Raw genomic sequence first — 21,901 nt, forward strand, 5'->3', positions numbered from 1 at the left:
ACTTCTAAAATTTTATCACATCATCTATTGATATACTAATTAATATATCAATTGATATATATATATATAGCATTATTATTTTAAAAATGAGCTAAGAGCATCCACAGTAAAGCTGTTAAGGAGTGTGTTAGTGTCCGTCATTAAAATTTTGCTAGTGAAAGACTCAAATGATACTTTAATAAATAGAGTTGTTAAGGGGTGTTTTAGTGATTGCTAACTTTGAGTTGTTTCGAAAAGTTGATTTTTAAATTTTTTTTTGATTATTTTTAAAAATATATATAAAAATAATAATATGATTCAAAATATATTAAAAATTTATTTTTGACTTTTAGTTAAATTTTCAAATTGAGATTTTATTGACGGTTAATTTGTTGGCTAACTATAACCAGCACTATAGCCAGTGAGAGAGGTGTCGGGGTTTGTATCCCAACTATGATGAGGCAGAGTTGGCAGCATAGTTGGCATAAAGAAAAGAGAGAAAGGGAGAAGAGAAGAAAAAAATAAAAAAATTGTACTTTTATTATCATTTTTATAATATATATATATTTATATTATTTAACATATATTTTAAAATATTCATTATGCCATCACTGACCTTCCAAACTAATAAATCTTTTAAAAGATAAAAATAAGCCCCATTTTCATTATTTTATTTTATTTTCATATTGCACACATTTTAACAAATAATTTTAATCATTTCATCGTGAATCCTGTAAAAAAATGCACGAGTCTTTGCAGGTGGACTCATGAAGATGACCTTCAAATGGCTGATTAAATAAAGGAAAATATTAAACATTTTTATCATATATCCTACATAATTGTGGCATCACGAAAATTTTATGTGAATTTTATAAGATATTTAATAAAAATATTAATAAAATAATTAAGTCCGTATCATTAGTCTTAAATTAATCATCACATATTTTTAATCTTAAATTAATCATCACGCGTCTTCGTAAGTGAATCCTATGAAGACGGCTTTCGTATGACTGATTAAGTCTTTGTTTGGAGTGAGATAAAAATAGTTTGATTTTTTGATTTTTTTAATTATTTTAGTTTAATTTTTTTAGTCTTGTTCGATTTTGATTTTGATTTTTTATTTTTATAAAAAAAAAATATAATAATTATTATTTAGATATAACATTTTATCTTATTAATTTACATAATTAATTTTATCTTTTATATTTTTTTTTAACCAAAAAATCAAAGCTGATGTCTCATTCCGGAAAAACTATTGAGAAAAATATCAAATCAATAGTCTATTTAAAAAGTTGGCGTTGAGTCCCATGCACGTCTCATTACGAAAAAACCATTGAGAAAATATCAAATCAATTGTCTTTTTAAATAATTAGTACTCCCTCCGTCTCAAAATATTGGTCTTTTTTAGGAATTTAACTTTTTTTAGTAGTACACTTATTGCATTTGAAAAAAGTTAATTTTTCAAAATTACCCTTTTGATAGTACATTTTTTAGGAATATCAATGTCATAATTGTACTTTTTAAATTGTTTATTAATTTAAAAGAAAGGCAAAATAGGAAATTTACATTATTTTTGTACTCGATTTATAAAGAGGGACTAATATTTTGGGACAATGAAAAATGAAATAAGGGACTAATATTTTGGGATGGAGGGAGTAACTAGCATATCACTCGTGCTATATACGAATTATGTTTATAATTATTTATATATGTGAATTGTGATTTTTAAATATATATTTTTTTAAATGTCTTCTTTTTTTTCTTTTTTTATATTATATTAAAGTTTAATATTTTAATAATAATCATATGTGTTAGACTTTTCAAGTAATTAAATGTCTTTTTTTTATTATATTATATTAAAATTTAATATTTTGATAATAATCATATGTGTTCGACTTTTCAAGAATTTTTTTTTATGCTTGTTCTTAATGCATTAAAGTGTTATTATGAGGGATAATAATCATATGTGTTGAGACTTTTCAAGGAATTCATATGTGTTGGATTTTAAAGAATTTTTTTCATGTTTGTTTTTAATACATTAAGTGTTATTATGAGGGTAAGACTTGAAAATTGGGAAAAGTTAATAAATGTTAAGTTTTTTTTTTTTTTTAAATCAAAAAATCAAGAAATTTAGATTGGGAGATTAGAGCGCCCACAAGGATTGGAGTAAAAAATCCCATTTTGCTTAATACATAGTATAGATAGATAGATAGATAGATAGATAGATAGATATGTGTTGGACTTTTCAAGAATTTTTTTTATGCTTGTTCTTAATGTATTAAAGTGTTATTATGAGAGATAATAATCATATATGTTGAGACTTTTCAAGAAATTTATATGTGTTGGATTCAAAGAATTTTTTTATGCTTGTTCGTAATGCATTAAAGTGTTATTATGAGGGTAAGACTTGGGGGTTGGGAGAAGTTAATAAATGTTAAGATTTTTTTTTAAATCAAAAAATTAAAAAATTTAGATTGAGAGATTTAAACTCTCACAAAATTTGAGATTAAAAATCCCATTTTACTTAATATATAACTAGCATATCACCCGTGCTATGCACGGATTGTATTTATAATTATCTATATATGTGAATTGTGACTTTTAATTTTTTTTTTAAATGTCTTCTTTTTTTCCTTTTTTATGTTATATTAAAGTTTAATATTTTGATAATAATCATATATGTTGGACTTTTCAAGAATTTTTTTTTATACTTGTTCTTAATACATAAAAGTGTTATTATGAGGGATAATAATCATATGTGTTGGGATTTTTCAAAGAATTCATGTGTGTTGAATTTCAAAGAATTTTTTTTATACTTGTTCTTAATGCATTAAAGTATTATTATGAGGGTAAGACTTGGGAGTTGGGAGAAGTTAATAAATGTTAAAAAAAAAAATTAAAATCAAAAAATCAGGTAATTTAGATTGGGAGATTGGAGCTCCCACAAGACTTGGGGTTAAAAACCCCCTTTTGCTTAATAATCACTAGCCTATCACCCGTGCTATACACGGGATAATTATAAATATTTATATTTATTTTAGATTTTTTTTAATATATAAATTATGTTTTTTAAGATTTTTTATAAAAATAATTTAATAATTTTATCACTAACCATAGTGTATGAAAGAAGTTGAAAATGGTACTGTAATAACTATACACAGATTGTAGCTATAATTATTTATATGGGGGGATTTTAAATGCTGATAAGGGGATTTTGACCAAATCAATAAATGCATGCATGTGGATTGAAAAAAGTTAATAAATGCTGATTAGGGGATTCTGACCAAATCAATAAATGCTGAGTTTTTTTTTTTAAAATAAAATTTTAGAATATTCATATTGGGATATTGAAACTTTCACAGGTCTTGGGGTTAAAAACCCCATTTTGCTTAAAAACTCCCTTGTGTGTTTATGTTTATCTAACTTCAATTATATTAAAAAATCAAATTATAAACAAAAGGAGATAACTTCAATCATACAAATCACAATTTTTTTAATGCTATCTAACTACAATCACATTTTTCTCATAATAAAAAAAAATAATTGAAAAAAAGAACAATTAAAATAGTAAATAAAAAGGTTATTTAAAAGTATTGAACAAATTACAATCACATTTTTCCTTTTTTAAGTGTTTATGTTTATCTAACTTCAATCATATTATAAAAATCAAATTATAAACAAAATGAGATAATTTCAATCATACAAATCACAATTTTTTTTAATGCTATCTAACTACAATCATATTTTTTTCATAATAAAAAAAAATAATTGAAAAAAAGAGCCATTAAAATAGTAAATAAAAATATTATTTAGAGGCATTGAACAAACTACAATCACATTTTTCTTTTTGCGAGTTAACTTCAAGCATATTAAAAAATCAAATTATAAACAAAAAAAAGATAACTTCAATTATACAAATCACAATTTTTTTAATGCTATCTAACTACAATGACATTTTTCTCATAATAAAAATAATAATTGAAAAAAATAACCATTAAAATAGTAAATAAAAAAGATTATTTAAAACCATTGAACAAACTACAATTACATTTTTCTTTTTGTAAGTGTTTATTTTTATCTAATTTCAATCATATTAAAAAATAAAATTATAAACAAAAGGAGATAACTTCAATCATACAAATCACAATTTTTTTAATGCCATCTAATCATCATTAATAATTAAGAAAATCAATCACAAATTAAGTCAATTGATAATTAAAAAACACAATAATTTATTTTTCAAAAAACATAGTGAGTTAAAGAGATTAATTACAATTTTTTTTTGCGTCAAAATACAATCTAATCATCATCAATAATTGGTACATTATGTGATCCTAATGAGTACAATCACATTAAAAAAAAAAAACCATTGAACTAACTACAATTATATTTTTTTTCTTTGTGAGTGTTTATGTTTATCTAACTTCAATTATATTAAAAATAAAATTAAAATAGTAAATAAAAAGATTAAATAACATTAAAAAAAATCATTGAACTAATTACAACAATCATATTAAAAAAAAGAGCCATTGAACAAACTACAATCACATCACATTACAATCACATTTTTTTCTTTGTGAATATTTATGTTTATTTAACTTCAATCATATTAAAAATAAAAAATAAAATTGTAAATAAAAAGATTAAATAACATTATGTATTGGAGAAGTTAAAAAAACTTGGAAGCATTTAATAAGTGCTAAGTTTTTTTTTTTCAAAAAAAATCAAAAAAATTAAGAAATTAAGGTTCAGATATTGGAACTTCCACAAAACTTGTTGGTTAGAAATAGATATAAATAAATAGACAGATATAGATATAGATATTTATATTTGTTTTAAATTTTTTTTAATATACAAATTATTTGTTTTGAAAAAGGTACTGCAGTAATTATGAGAGAAGTTAAAAAGTCTTGTAGGTTGAGAGAAGTTAATAAATGCTGAGGTTAATTTTTTTTTTTAAAAACGAAAAATTAGAAAATTAGGATTGGCATTTTGGAGCTCCCACAGGCCTTGGGGGTTAGAAACCCCATTTTGCTTAATATATAGTATAGATTAGAAGTATTGAACAAATTATAATCACATTTTTCTTTTTTTTTAGTGTTTATGTTTATCTAACTTCAATCATATTGTAAAATCAAATTATAAACAAAAGGAGATAACTTCAATCATACAAATCACAATTTTTTCTGAGGTTAATTTTTTTTTTTAAAAAACGAAAAATTAAAAAATTAGGATTGGCATTTTGGAGCTTCCATAGGCCTTGGGAGTTAGAAACCCCCTTTTACTTAATATATAGTATAGATTAGAAGTATTGAACAAATTACAATCACATTTTTTCTTTTTTTGAGTGTTTATATTTATCTAACTTCAATCATATTGTAAAATCAAATTATAAACAAAAGGAGATAAGTTCAATCATACAAATCACAATTTTTTTTAATGCTATCTAACTACAATAATATTTTTCTCATAATAAAAAAAATAATTGAAAAAAAGAACCATTAAAATAGTAAATAAAAATATTATTTAGAGGCATTGAACAAACTACAATCACATTTTTCTTTTTGCGAGTTAACTTCAATCATATTAAAAAATCAAATTATAAACAAAAGAAGATAACTTCAATCATACAAATCACAATTTTTTTAATGCTATCTAACTACAATGACATTTTTCTCATAATAAAAATAAAAATTGAAAAAAATAACCATTAAAATAGTAAATAAAAAAGATTATTTAAAACCATTGAACAAACTACAATTGCATTTTTCTTTTTGTAAGTGTTTATGTTTATCTAATTTCAATCATATTAAAAAATAAAATTATAAACAAAAGGAGATAACTTCAATCATACAAATCACAATTTTTTTAATGCTATCTAATCATCATTAATAATTAAGAAAATCAATCACAAATTAAGTCAATTGATAATTAAAAAACACAATAATTTATTTTTCAAAAAACATAGTGAGTTAAAAAGATCAATTACAATTTTTTTTTTTGCGTCAAAATACAATCTAATTATCATCAATAATTGGTACATTATGTGACCCTAATGAGTACAATCACATTAAAAAAAAAAAAAAAAACCATTGAACTAACTACAATTATATTTTTTTCTTTGTAAGTGTTTATGTTTATCTAACTTCAATTGTATTAAAAATAAAATTAAAATAGTAAATAAAAAGATTAAATAACATTAAAAAAAATCATTGAACTAATTACAACAATCATATTAAAAAAAAGAGCCATTGAACAAACTACAATCACATCACATTACAATTACATTTTTTTCTTTGTGAGTGTTTATGTTTATTTAACTTCAATCATATTAAAAATAAAAAATAAAATTGTAAATAAAAAGATTAAATAACATTATGTATTGGAGAAGTTAAAAAAACTTGGAAGCATTTAATAAGTGCTAAGTTTTTTTTTTTCAAAAAAAATTAAAAAAATTAAGAAATTAAGGTTCAGTTATTGGAACTCCCACAAAACTTGTTGGTTAGAGATAGATATAAATAAATAGACAGATATAGATATAGATATTTATATTTGTTTTAAATTTTTTTTAATATACAAATTATTTGTTTTGGAAAAGGTACTGCAGTAATTATGAGAGAAGTTAAAAAGTCTTGTAGGTTGAGAGAAATTAATAAATGCTGAGGTTAAATTTTTTTTAAAAAAACAAAAAATTAAAAAATTAGAATTGATATTTTGGAACTCCCACAGGTCTTGGGGTTAAAAATCTCCTTTTAATATATAGTATAGATATAGATGAGCCAATTTGTAAGAATAAGCTTAAGAAAGTATAGTCAATCACGCGTCTTTGTGGACCCCTATCGAGGGGAAAATTATTTCAACAATGATTCATCCCCCTTTTTCCCCACTCCTTTACATTTTCTTTTTCTTTTTCTTTTTTTTCCTGCTCCTCCAATCACCACCCGCCACGTAGCAAAGGGGTGAAGGAGTGACCCCCAAAAGGGATTATTCAAATTATTCTTTGTTCACGAGGCAATATGATGGGGTGCTCTTACATAATTATAATTTGTTGAATTAGAGAGGTTTATTATTTTTTATTTCCTTTTAAGAAATAATTGAACACTTATCTGTAGATAAATGATAGAGAATAATGTTTCAGAACACCGAATCATTTTTCCTATTAAAGACGACTGTTGAATGCTTGATTAAGGCCCATTTTGGAAAGATTGACTTTTGATATTTTGATTTTTTCTGAATAGTATTATTTACCTATTTTTTAGTATATTTTCTCCGTTTTAAAATATTATTTTTTTATTCTATTTCTTTATTATTCTAAAATAATAGTTATTTTTTTAAAATTAAGTACAAAAATAATATAAATTTTTTATTTTATCTTTTTTTTTAAATTTATTAACAACATAAAAAATATAATTATAACATTGATATTCGCCAAAAAAATGTACTGTCAAAGGATAATTTTGAAAAATCAATTTTTTTAAAGTACAATAATTGTATTACCAAAAAAAATTAAATTTCCTAAAAACGACTATTATTTTGAGACGGATAGAATATATATTTTTAAAAAATTTTAAAAAATCAAAAATAAAATAAAAAATAAAAAATCGACTGTTAACTTACTTTTCAAAACAATCTAAAATTAATTTTCAGAAGTCACATGCACGTTTTCTGAAAAATTATTGACAAAATATCAAATCAATTGTCTTTTGTAAAGGATAAATTACGCTGTTACCTTTTGAATATTTTTTAAATCACAGTGTAGTGATTATCTTTTTTTAGTTTTTTTTACTATCTAATTATTTTAAATTATTTTAGTTTTTGTATTAAAAAATATGATTGTATTTTTTATTGAGAAAACTATATGTTGGTAGGAGAATGGGAGAAGTGGCATTTGTACCCCCTATAACTTTTCATTTATACCTTATCATAAACATATTTGTATCTATTTGTAATTTTTTCTCTTTTTCCCACCTACATATAATTTCACTTTTTTATTTGATTGTTATATTGAAAAATATATGTGAAATGATGTTAGGATGATAAATGACAAAATTACCCTTAATAATTGAATGATTAATGTGGGTTTCAAAAACTCTCAAGGGCAAAATTGTCTTTTCACGTATCTAGGACAGCTCTGCCACATTCACATGGATGTGCTGCAAACCTGCTGCACTTCTTTATATTTGCATATGCTTTTTTTACATTTTTTCATCTTTTAGATGGCGGTGTAAATTTGGCCCGATCTCGTTTATATCAGACTTAGCGGCTCCCGCTAAAATTTGGATCGGGTAAGAAATTAGGCCCAAGTCCATGGAGTATTCAGGCCTCGAGTGGGCTGGGTCGGTAGGCCTAGGCCTCAAGCGGGCTGAGTCTCAGACCTAGCTTTAAGTAGGTCTTGAGCAGGCCGATGAGACAGGCCCACAAACCGAATCAGGCATCAAAATGATGACCCAGGCCCAAGCCTAGGGTCCTAGGCTGGATTCAGGCCCGGGCCTAATCGAGCCTAATCAGGCCAGGCCTATCCCAGACCACGGGGCAAGTTTCAGACCGCTTACAAACCATAAACCATTTTTACACTCCTACTCTTAGACTATTTTCACGCTGCTTCCCAAACACAACCTGCTACTCCTTTAATAATCAAAATACCACAGACCTGATTGTGAGTTAACACGGTTAATTGAAATGATAAAATTATTGGAATACCCTTTGTAAAACATTGGCTGTGTTTGGTAGAGTTTTGTAAAATTAATTATATCTTTATATTCTAATACTATGTTTAGTTTGAGTTTTCAAATCATGATTTTAAATCAATTTTAAAATACATTTTGAAAACATGTTTGATAAACCAAATAGTTTTGGAATTTTTGATCTACTTGGTCGTCCCCCCGGACATCCGTACCTGGTCGTCCCCCTGGACATCCGTACCTGGTCGTCTGCCTGGACCTCTAATGGATATCCGGTCGGTTGATAAGAACAGTATAATTTTTTATTTTATTTTTGGCAATTGCTAATCACGGCCTTTTATTTGGGGGGGAGGGAATAATAATAGTAATAATTTGTTTTTGATATTTTTTAAATATAAAAATTATTTTTTTAAGACCAAAATGACATTATTTTTTTAAATTAAATTTTAAAAAGAGTTAGGTTATGAGTTTTGAATATAATTTTCAATAAAATTTTGAGTTGTGTGTTTGACTATGAGTTATAAATTTTTCAATTAAGTTTTAAAAATTCTTTTCAAAACTCATAATCAAATAACTTTTCTTATTTCATATATCACATAAAAAATTCAAAACTCAACCAAACACTTTACCCTCTACTCATCTCTCTCTTTCCTTCTTTCTGATCTCTGTTCTGTGTCTCAAACCAAGACAATCTCCATCTCCAACCCCTCATTCTTCCACAATATCTGTCTTGCTCCCTCTCATCTACCATAGCCAACAAACCTACCAACCCATACATCCACCAAACTCCTTGCATCTATTCTCCCTTATCTCTTCGTCTAAAAAGCACTACTGCCTCTGTTTTCTCACTACCCCACCACCACCCTTCACATCCCTTTGCAAAACCCACCTCTATTGAATGATATTTAATGTTTGTGTCAAAGAAAGAAGTTCCTGGTGTTAGGTTGGATTGGATCGAAGCTTCACTTTAGGCTATGCACTAATATAGCGTAAGTGTTTAATGTTAGATAATGTCTCAATAGGACCACATAATTAAATGTGGTGTTATCATTTATAAGAAGCCTACAATTTAAGTGATTCAATTTAGTTAATAGGCTTAAGGGTATATGTGTTATGGACCTAATGTGTAGATACTAGTTGTATAATTTCTATTTCTATGAGGGGCAGAAATAGTAGAAATAGAAATTAAAACATATTGGTTAAAGTTGGTTTTCATTCCTTTTGAACTTCCACAACCTTTCAGTTTTGAAAACCAATAAATAGAAATTAAAACCAATAATGGTTAAAAGTTGGTTTTCATTCCTTTTGAACTTCCACAACCTTTCAGTTTTGAAAACCAATTACAACCTTTAAAAGGTTATGGTCCCTATTCCTTCCCAAGTGGAAAATAAGAACACTGCCTTTTTTTTTTCTCTAAATCCTCTCAAGGAGAAACATAAGGCACCAAAGGGGAAAGGATTAGAAGGCAATAACATAATCAATAACAAAGAGTTCATTGATAATCACTCTTCCGTTTAACCGTTCATCAATGGATTCAGGTATGTCATTTTGTCTTGATTTCTTGATAATACACATGGTAAATGATCCAAAGTGTAAGGTTTATGTTCTGAAATTTATGTTTGCAATTGGTATCAGAGCATGCATATCATGTGTCTTATCAGAATTGATATGCTTTATTCATTCTATTTAGTTTCTTGGAATAAGATTCTGAATTTTCTTATGGATGTAAATTCTGTTTTTTCCTGTTTTGTTATGTGAAAATGGCAATCTGTTTTCTGAAATTGTAAAATGATTCGGTGGGCAGTTTTTTTCTTTTTTCTCTCAAATGTATGAACATCATGTATTTATATATATATAGATATATCTTGCGATTTGATCGGTTTAATTTTGAACATCATAAAAAAAAAAAAACTATTTGTTTTTTGGACCCGTCAATTCTATTTATATATGTATATATATATAATTGGAATTGCTGCAGATTATATAACATATACGGGGTCACAAATTTAGAAATCTTTAAATTTAATGTAATTTCATACAACGTCTACAGAAATTTAATTTTCTAACATTCTCAATATAAGTCAATTCAAACAAGATGTCACAAAAGTGATCTCTCTTGTCTAGATTGTTTTATATGGAATGTTTTGAAGTTCATGTCTGTGTATCTCATGCGGGTATTTATCGATCCAAAGACATGATTAAGACTTGGCAGAATTACACACACATTTTGTGGTGATAAACATGTGCCAATTGTCAAGAAAACCTAATGTGAATAATAAATCCATCAAAAGATAGATTTGTTATTTGACATAACTTATTGTCAATGTTTGATCATTACAATAAGAATACCACTTACAGTTAATATCACTACCCAAAGGCTTGGTATTGATGTTGTGCTAGGTATATTGAGATGTTGTCATTAAATTAATTTATTTAGAGATTATCTGTTTGGTAACTTAATGTGAGCATAATTGTTTATTACTCTAAAGACAGCAACTTATATCTTAAATCGGGTGCCAACTAAAGCAGTTGTAAAAACACCTTATGAGCTTTGGGTTGGGCGAAAGCCTAGTCTAAAACATTTGCATGTGTGGGGGTGTCCTGCTGAGGCGAGGCCTTATAAACCTCATGAACGAAAATTGGACTCTAAAACCATTAGCAGCTACTTTATTGGCTATGCCGAACGATCACGGGGTTACAAGTTTTATGATCCCACAAATAGGTCAATATTTGAGACGGGAATTGTAACATTTTTTGAGGATGTTGAGTTTGGGGGGAGAGATCCAGTTAGAGACATTGTCTTTGAGGAGGAAGCAGGAGTAATCCCACTTCCTACTACTACTTTTGACCAATCACAGGTTCCTATACCTGTCATTGCTCGAGAAGTAATTTCGGATCCTCAACCAGACAATGTTGTTCAAGATAATATAGTTCAAACCCCCATTCAAGATGAGGTAATTGTTCCTGAGGAACAAACTCTACAACCTCAACCTCAAGAATCTGTGCCATTAAGGCGATCCACCAGAGAAAGGAGATTTGTATTTTCATATGATTATATTGTATATCTCCAGGAACATGAGGTAGAAAATGGAATGTCGAAAGATGATCCAATCAACTTTCGTCAAGCCATGGAAAGTTCCAACTCTCATAAGTGGATAGAAGCCATGAATGAAGAATATAAGTCTATGCAAGACAATAAAGTTTGGGAACTTGTCTCATTACCAGTTGGTGCGAAGCCCGTAGGTTGTAAATGGATATTTATAACCAAAAGGGATTCAAATGGTAATGTGGAGAGGTATAAGGCACGTCTTGTAGCCAAAGGCTTTACTCAAAAAGAAGGAATTGCCTTTAAAGAAACTTTCTCTCCAGTTTCTTCGAAAGATTCTTTTAGGACAATTATGGCGCTTGTTGCATATTTTGATCTTGAGTTGCATCAGTGGATGTCAAAACAGCTTTTCTTAATGGTGACATTAAAGAAACAATTTATATGGGGCAGCCAGAAAACTTTGTGTCAGGAGACCCAAAGAATATGGTTTGCAAATTGACTAAATCCATCTATGGACTCAAACAAGCTTCTCGTCAGTGGTACTTCAAATTTCATCAAGTTCTCACTTCGTATGGTTTTGAAACTAATGTTGTTGATGAATGTGTGTATCACAAGTTCAGTGGGAGTAAACACATATTTTTGGTTTTATATGTTGACGACATATTGCTTGCCACAAACGATATAAACTTATTGCATGACACCAAGAGATTTCTATCTAAGAATTTTGAAATGAAAGATCTTGGTGATGCTTCCTTTGTATTAGGAATCGAAATACTCCGAGATCGTTCTCGGGGTATTCTGGGATTATCACAAAGGAGCTATATCGAAAAAGTACTCAATAGATTTGGCATGCAAAATTGTAAATCAGGTGAAACCCCGGTTGCTAAGGGAGACAAGTTTAGTCTCAGCCAATGTCCGAAGAACAGTCTTGAAATTCAAGAAATGCAGAAGATTCCTTATGCCTCGGCTGTAGGGAGTCTAATGTATGCTCAAGTATGTACGCGTCCGGATATTGCGTTTATAGTTGGCATGTTAGGCAGATATTTAAGTAATCCTGGCATGGATCATTGGAAAGCAGTCAAGCGTGTTATGCGATATTTACAGAGAACAAAGGAATATATGCTCACATATAGGAGATCGGATAAGTTAGAGGTCATTGGATATTCCGACTCCGATTTTGCTGGATGTCAAGACAGTAGGAAATCCACATCAGGCTATATTTATCTGTTAGCTGGCGGAGCAATTTCTTGGAGGTCTGCAAAGCAGACGCTCATAACTTCATCCACCATGGCTGCAGAATTTGTAGCATGTTATGAGGCATCAAACCAAGGGATATGGTTGCGGAATTTTGTCACTGGGTTGCGTATTTTGGAAGGCACTGCAAGACCACTTAAGTTATATTGTGACAATAAGTCTGCAGTTTTATATTCCAATAACAACAGGAGCTCGACAAAATCAAAGCATATTGATATCAAGTTCCTAGTTGTAAAAGAAAGAGTGCAAAGTGGACAGATTTCCATAGAGCACATTGGGACAAACTCCATGATAGCGGATCCACTTACGAAGGGACTACCACCCAAGGTCTTTCATGAGCACACTGCTCAGATGGGTGTTGTTCTATTTGAAAACATTCTGGTTTAGTGGGAGTTTGTATTTATATTACTGCTTTATGCCAGCCTTGAGTTTTATCTATGTAATTAGATTAATTTCTGCAGAAATGAAATATTCAGTTTATTACGCTCTGTTACGTACTGTGAAGTATTGATCTCAACAAAGTTAAGTAGGACCAGTTGGAAATAGGCATGTATGGATCACATCACATGTAATATCCATGCTACGCATCCATGATTGATCTATGTCATTTAGCTGTATTAGTATACGTGACCATTGGTGGGTCGAGTTACGATTGATGTAACGAAGACCGCTTTGATCCTATATTAATATAGTTAATGGACCAGATTGTTTGGATACCCTCAAGTTATGATAACAAATTTCTGAGCTCACTAAAGTTAAGCACATTTTTCAGGATACATATGTGGTCTAGTGGGAGATTGTTAGATAATGTCTCAATGGGACCACATAATTAAATGTGGTGTTATCATTTATAAGAAGCCTACAATTAAAGTGATTTAATTTAGTTAATAGGCTTAAGGGTATATGTGTTATGGACCTAATGTGTAGATACTAGTTGTATAATTTCTATTTCTATGAGGGGCAGAAATAGAAATTAAAATATATTGGTTAAAGTTAGTTTTCATTCCTTTTGAACTTCCACAACCTTTTAGTTTTGAAAACCAATAAATAGAAATTAAAACCAATAATGGTTAAAAGTTGGTTTTCATTCCTTTTAAACTTCCACAACCTTTCAGTTTTGAAAACCAATTATAACCTTTAAAAGGTTATGGTCTCTATTCCTTCCCAAGTGGAAAATAAGAACACTGCCATTTTTTTTCTCTCTAAATCCTCTCAAGGAGAAACATAAGGCACCAAAGGGGAAAGGATTAGAAGGCAATAACATAATCAATAACAAAGAGTTCATTGATAATCACGCTTCCGTTTAACCGTTCATCAATGGATTCAGGTATGTCATTTGTCTTGATTTCTTGATAATACACATGATAAATGATCCAAAGTGTAAGATTTATGTTCTGAAATTTATGTTTACATTTAACACTTACCAGGTGTTTGATGAAATATGTACAAAATGAGGTCTCTTTTTTGGAGATGGATTGGAATTGGAGGTGGTAATTGTTCCGTGGGGAAGATGTGGAATGGAGAGGACATCCGCACAGGGGTTGTGTGTGTATACAGTAATTTTGGTGCGATGGCAGAATTTACTATCCATTAGTAAAAAAAAATTATAATTATATTTGAGCCTGTGTTTAAAAGAATCTTAGAGTATCTCCAACGGTAGTAGGCATTTTACCTATCTAAATATTACTATAAAGTATATATTTTATTTTGCCTATCAACTATTTTATGTTTTTACTCCAACCATGCTCTTTATTTTAGCTATTTATCCAAATACTATTAATTTTATAGAATGCCACGTCAATAACATAGATGGAGGGAAATGATCATAATGATTAAATACATTTTGCCTAGCGTTGAAGGCTAGCTACATGTAGCTAGTGAATATGAGTTGAGCCAAAATGCCTAATCATATGCCTAGTGCATTGGAATTGAAAAAAGTGAATCACACTAGGCATTTTAACTAACAAGTATTATATGCCTAGTGCATTGGAGATGCTCTTAGTTAAACTACAAACTCATTCCTATTTTAAAATATGAATTTTCTCTTCTGGTTGTAAAAATTACATCTTATTTTTTGAAATTTTTAATTTTATAATAAATGGTTCATTTTTTAATAAATTATCAAGTTAATTAATAATTTAAATAATTTTATTATTATCATATAAGAGAGCAGTTAAGAATTTTATTTTTTTATTTATTTAAATAATAAATTTTGACAATAAAATATTTGTAATTTTTCAAATTACAAGAGGTTACTTGTATTTTAAAAAAGCCTCAAGGGTGCATTTGTAATTTACTCACAGAATCTTAAAGGGGTTGTTTTTACCACACACAAAAAAAAAAAAGAAGAGTTTTTGGACAGAAAATATGGTTTGTATTTTTTGCTATTACAACGAAAAATAAAAGTTCACAAAAAATATTTTCTTTATCAAAGGGAAATAAGTCTATTTTGGAGGAAAATATTATGCACTTTTAAAAGGTGAAAAATGTTTTCTGAAACAAAATTTTCTTAGAGCCACTATTATATTACTGTCACTACCATCATCTCCACCAACACTGCGGCCGCAACCACCATTACCACCGTTGTCGCCACCGCTCCACAGCCATTGCCACTACCACCGCGGTTTTATTGCTACTATCACCCCCACACTATTAATGCCACCGTCATCGCAATTGCCACCGCTGCCACTGCCGCCACCACCAACACGATTATCGCTATCGCTACCGCTACCACCACCTCCAACAGTGCAACTTTAACCTCCACCCTATCGCTACCGTTGCTACCGCTACTAATACAACTATTATTACATTAATTTCAAGAATGCAACCAAATATAAAAAATATTTCACAAAAAATAATTGTTAGAAAAAGTTTTTATAAAAAAATACTTTCTGTAATTTTTTTTTTCCAAAATATAATTTTTATCGAAACAAACGGACGTGAACAGTGAACATAAAACAAAAATGATAACTTACCCAACTAATTAAGTAGAGGCAGAAAGATCAATGAAGCTTATCGATTACCCTTCCAGAAACAACAAACAAAAATGTATGATTTCTCTCTTCTCCATCTTCTCACTATTTTTTCTTTTTTTCTCATCGTTAGTTTCTATTCTTCTTCCTCTCCATCTTCTCTCTATTTTATCTTTCATATGTTATTTATACTGATTTTAGCATTTTCTGCTAACTAACAGTTTACCAATAGATGGATCCAACTGTTACACATTTTCCAAGTTAGGGGAGTTCAATGATATTTCAAAATAAAAGGGGCGGCACTGTGATTTGTGAAAATTTTAGGGGGTGTTAGTCTAATTTACCCTTTTAAAAAATATTTATAAATTAATGATAAATTTTACAAATATTAATAATTAAAAAGAATTTTTAGTTTAGGATCACTAGTAATATTTTTTTTTAGAAAAATAAAAACTGCACAATTTTTTTATAATTTTTTTAAAATAATAATTTATTAATTTTATGAAATACTTTCATTAATCGTATCATTATCTAATTATTTTTTAAAAAAAATTATTGAATCTAATGTCATATGTCCACAAAAATAAGCTGATCTCTAATAAATTTTAAAATTTTTAACTATCTAATTGATTTAAAAAATCATGTAAATAATATTTCATAATACTTTAGTGTCATGTTTAATTTACAAGATTAATAGTGAGGTATTAATAATCTTATCAAATTAGCGTAATATTCACTATCCAATTGGACTAATAGGATAAATTATCCATTGAATTAATAATCTCACCCTACCCCATTACTAATAATCTTACAAATTTGTTGGATTAATTATCCATTGGATTAATAATCCTAAACCAAAATGTTAAAACAAATATAGGATAATTAGGCCTACGGATTAATAATCTCAATCTCATACTCTAATCCATCCAATCAAATATGCCTTAAAATTATTAAATAATTAGTAATGAGTCAAATTTCTAAGAATGGGCTAAGTCACCATGCGTGTCTTTGCATGTGGAGAGCCCCATAGAAGGCGACTTTCCGACGATTGAGTTGGTGTTCAAAAGTCACATGCGCGTCACATTGCGGAAAAATTATTGAGAAAAATCTCGGCTTAGCCCAAGCCTAAGTCCACGTGAGAAAATTCTCAACCTAGGCCCAAGTTCAAGTCAATTCAGATTTGGGCCTCGAGTCTAGGCTTGGGTCTGACAGGCCATTTTTTTTAAGACTACAAAACAAAATATATTAAACATCTCGACGGAAAAAAAAAATGATAACATTTTAAGAATAATTTTTATTTTAAAATGAAATGAAATATTATAAATTTATATCATTACATAAAATAAATATAGATTATTGATGATGATAGAGAAATTACGTCACTATAAGTCAAGTACATTCCAATTAGATTAGCACCTACTAGCCTATCAATCATTTGTATTATACTCCACCTCAATAATTTAATAAAAACGTTACGAAATTAAATAGTGAAAAAAAAATGTTGATCAACCATCGAAGGAGTTGGACAATTCATCCACGGTGCCCAATGATATATTATCTAAATCGGCTTGAATTATCTCATGTTCATTACAATATTGTCTTCTTGTAAGCGCATGCATATGATCTCTCGATATCATAAGTACCCCAACCATGTTTGGTGAAAGTCTATTGTCGTAATCGCTCAACACACGTTCAAACTGCACTAAAAGCTGTTTCAGCAGTCATTGTAGAAATAGAAACGGTTAGTATATCATAGGTTGTTATTGTAGGCGAATTCAGCTAAAGGCAAATGGCTTTCCCAGTTTCCCTGAAAATCAAGAACACACATTCTCAGTAAATCCTCCAGAGTCTGGATGGTTCTTTCTGACTGGCCATCTGTCTGAGGATGATAGGTACTACTCAGTCTCAGTTCAGTACCCAATGCAGTCTGTAAGCTTTGCCAAAATCTCGATGTAAACTTCGAGTCCCTATCAGAAACAATGGACATAGACACTCCATGCAGTCTAACAATTTCATCAATATAGAGTATAGCCAATTTGTCCGCATTATAAATTGTTTTGACAGGTAAGAAGTGAGCAGATTTAGTCAGTTTATCAACTATAACCCAAATTGAGTCCATACCTTTACTGGAGCGAGGTAAACCGACAAGGAAATCCATGGTGATATGTTCCCATTTCCACTCCGGTATAGGTAAGGGCTGTAGTAAGCCTGCGGGTTGTTGATGTTCGGCTTTGACTTGTTGGCAATGAAGACATTTCGATACGAAATCAGCAATTTCTTTCTTCATTCCCGGCCACCAGAAATTCAATTTCAAATCTTGGTACATTTTCGTGTTCCCTGGGTGGATAGACAGTTTTGAATTGTGGCCTTCTTACAGAACTCTTCTTATCAGTTCAGAATCATTCGGTACGCATAGTCTTCCCTGAAATTTCAGTACATTGTTTTTAAATTTGAAGTCCGGTTTCGGTTTAGATTCCCGTTCTTCGATGATCTTCTTCAAGAAGTCATCCTGTTGCTGTTTCTTTTTAATTTCTTCAATCAGTGCTGGTTGAGTAGAAATAGCAGCTAAGGTTCCACCTTGTTCTCGCAAAACAATTTCAATTTCAGATTTTTCAAGGTCGCAAAGCAATTCTTTCTGCCCGGTAAGCAAACATGCTAAGTTCCCAATCGATTTCTGACTCAATGCATCGGCAACGGTGTTGGCTTTTCCCGAATGGTACAAAATCTGTAGGTCATAATCTATAATCAGTTCTAGCCATCTCCGTTGTCTCATGTTCAGTTCTTTCTGTGTGAAGAAATATTTCAAACTCTTGTGGTCAGTATATACTTCACATGTCGCCCCATAAAGGTAGTGACGCCAGATTTTCAGTGCAAATACTACTGCAGCAAGTTCCAGATCATGGGTCGGGTAGTTCTTTTCGTGCGGTCTCAGTTGTCGGGAAGCATAGGCAATTACTCTCCCATTCTGCATTAAAACACACCCCAAACCCTTATGAGAAGCATCACTAAAAATGGTAAAACCATCCGTACCTGAAGGTAAGGTCAGAACCGGTGCAGTCACTAGTTGAGTTTTCAACTCTTGGAAAACTGATTCTCTTTGGTCAGTCCAGTCAAATGATATCCCATTCTGAGTTAATTGAGTCAACGGTAAGGCAATTTTGGAGAAATCTTTGACAAATCTTCTGTAATATCCAGCTAATGCCAAAAAGCTTCGGACTTCTGTAACATTTGTTGGTCTAGGCCAGTCCACTACTGCTTCAACTTTCTGTGGATCAACTGAAATTCCATTCTTGCTAATAACATGTCCCAAAAACATAATATGATCAAGCCAAAATTCACATTTAGACAGTTTAGCATAGAGTTTCTGTTCTCTTAGGGTCTGTAGGGCAAGTCTCAGATGATGTTCATGTTCTTCTCTAGTCTTAGAATAAATCAGAATGTCATCGATGAATACAACAATAAAGTTATCGAGGAATGGTTTAAAGATTCTATTCATGAGGTCCATAAATGCAGCAGGTGCATTGGTAACTCCGAAAGGCATAAGTAAAAATTCATAATGTCCATACCTCGTACGAAAAGCAGTTTTGTCAATGTCCTCTGGTTTAACCTTCAATTGATGATACCCGGATTTGAGGTCAATCTTAGAGAAAACTTGAGCACCTTGTAACTGATCAAATAAGTCATCAATACGCGATAATGGATATTTATTTTTCACAAACAAGACAGGTGCACCCTACGGTGAAGTACTAGGCCTGATGAACGTTTTGTCTAACAGTTCTTGCAGTTGCACTTTCAATTCTTTCAGTTCAGTTGGAGCCATTCTGCAAGGAGCTTTAGATACTGGCTGTGTACCCAAATCACATCAACCGTGAACTCAATCTCCCTGTCAATCAAATCCCCTGGTAGATCATCTGGAAAAATATCTGGGAATTCTCTGACTATAGGAATACAGTTCACATCAGTTTTATCATTAATAGGTACAGTCAATACAGAACACAGATATCCCTTACACCCCTCTTAATCAGTTTAAAGGCTTTCATGGAGGAAATCAGATATGGAGGAGGTACTACTCTAACCCCATTAAACACAAATTCAGGTAAACCCGGTGGACGGAAAACTACTTGTTTCGTCACACAGTCTATGGTAGCATGATATTTCGTTAACCAGTCCATCCCCAATATAACATCAAAATGATCTATGTTCAGAGGCAGTAAGTCAATATACAGATGCATATCCCCAACAATAATTTCACATGCAGGGTACATATAAGCACAAGTTACAGATCCCCCGACAGGTGAAGATACAGCTAACAAGTAATTCATGGGTTCTAATGGTCTACTTAATTTTCGCGAAAAAACATGCGATACATATGAGTGTGTAGACCCCGAATCAATCAGAACATATGCATTTTGAGTACAAATAGAGAGAATACCTGACACAACGGTTTCAGTATTTTGCACATCTCTCGGTACTAGTGCGAACGCTCGGCCTTGCCTCATAGGCTCTTTCCTGGTAGCTTTAGGGTTAGGTTTTGGTGCTACAGTTGATGCTGCTACGCTTGGTGCAGCTTTACTATTGCCCGAAGCAGGGGAAGGGCAATCTTTGACCATGTGGCCCACCTTGCCACACCTGTAACAAGCTCCAGATATTTTATAACAAACCCCCTTGTGCTTCTTGCCACACTCAGAACAGGGCGGTATAGAACCACTCCCTTGGCTGGGGCTAGTTGTTGACCCTGTATTCTGTTTCTTGTTCAATGTGTTATTCTTGCCTTTATTGAATTTAAAACCTTGCCTTTTACCACGCCATTCAGACGCTGGTGTTTCAGTTTGTTTTAGTGCCTCGATGTTCGACTCAGCCATTAGTGCTCGGTCAAGAACATTTACATAGTTCGGTAGCTTTAGAACATTTATTCTGTCCAGTATTGCAACATTAAGGCCGCCGTCAAACTTCCTGGCCTTCTTGTAATCAGTATCAACCATGTGCGGTGCATAACGAGCAAGTTCAGTAAATTTTGTCTCATATTCTGCCACCGACATAGTGCCTTGTTTCAGTTGTTCAAACTCAGTCACCTTTCTATCCCTGACACACTGAGGGAAATACTTTTCGAAGAAAGACTCCTTGAATTGAGCCCAAGTCATAACAGTATTGGTGTCACGGATTAACATCCACCACCTTCTGGCCTCTTCCTGTAGTGTAAAGGCGGCCAATAGCACTTTGTGTGCTTCATAACATGGAAAAACTTCAAACAATTTTTCTGTCTCAAGAACCCAAGCTTCAGCCTTTAGCGGTTCAAGGCCTCCCTGAAAGGATGGCGGTTTCATTTTGCTGAACTTCTGGGTGAGAGCAATTATATCCCCATCATTAACATTCTGTTCCGGTTGTACCGGAGGAGGATGTGGGGGCTGTTGGTTCTGTTGTTGCTGTTGCCTTAAGGCTTCAGTTAGCAGTTCTACAGTTCTTTCCAGTCTTGCCATTCTGGCTTCGGATGATTTAGTTTCATTTGCATTATCCATTTCACTTTCACTATATGCAACATGGTAATAATAAACATAGGAAGTTGCATACTTTAAACATGTTATGTCCACACACACTTTTCATGCTCATGTGATGCCCTAATTGCTTTTCTAGGACACCCTATAGCTCATTTGGACACGTGTGTGCGGCATAACTCGTGGTTAAGTATCGCTCTAATACCACTCTGTCACGACCCAAACCCGCTCCTATGGGTTTAGTACTGTAACCGGCCAGTAATCCGAGATTACCGAAGGCCTGCTTAACAGTAGAACAGTAAAACAGAGTACAGGGGCATGACGGAAGCCATTACAGTAAATAAACAATGTCCAATGAGCTGTGATTCTGTATGCAAAAGATTTTTCATACATATATATATATACACAGTACAGAACAGTATGTACAACATTTATAGTCGATCAGAACAAGGACCTAATCCCAATTAAACAGTACAG

This window comes from Camellia sinensis, chromosome 12 (assembly GCF_055761805.1).
Source record: "Camellia sinensis isolate YWXY chromosome 12, ASM5576180v1, whole genome shotgun sequence".
Lineage (NCBI taxonomy): Eukaryota > Viridiplantae > Streptophyta > Magnoliopsida > Ericales > Theaceae > Camellia > Camellia sinensis.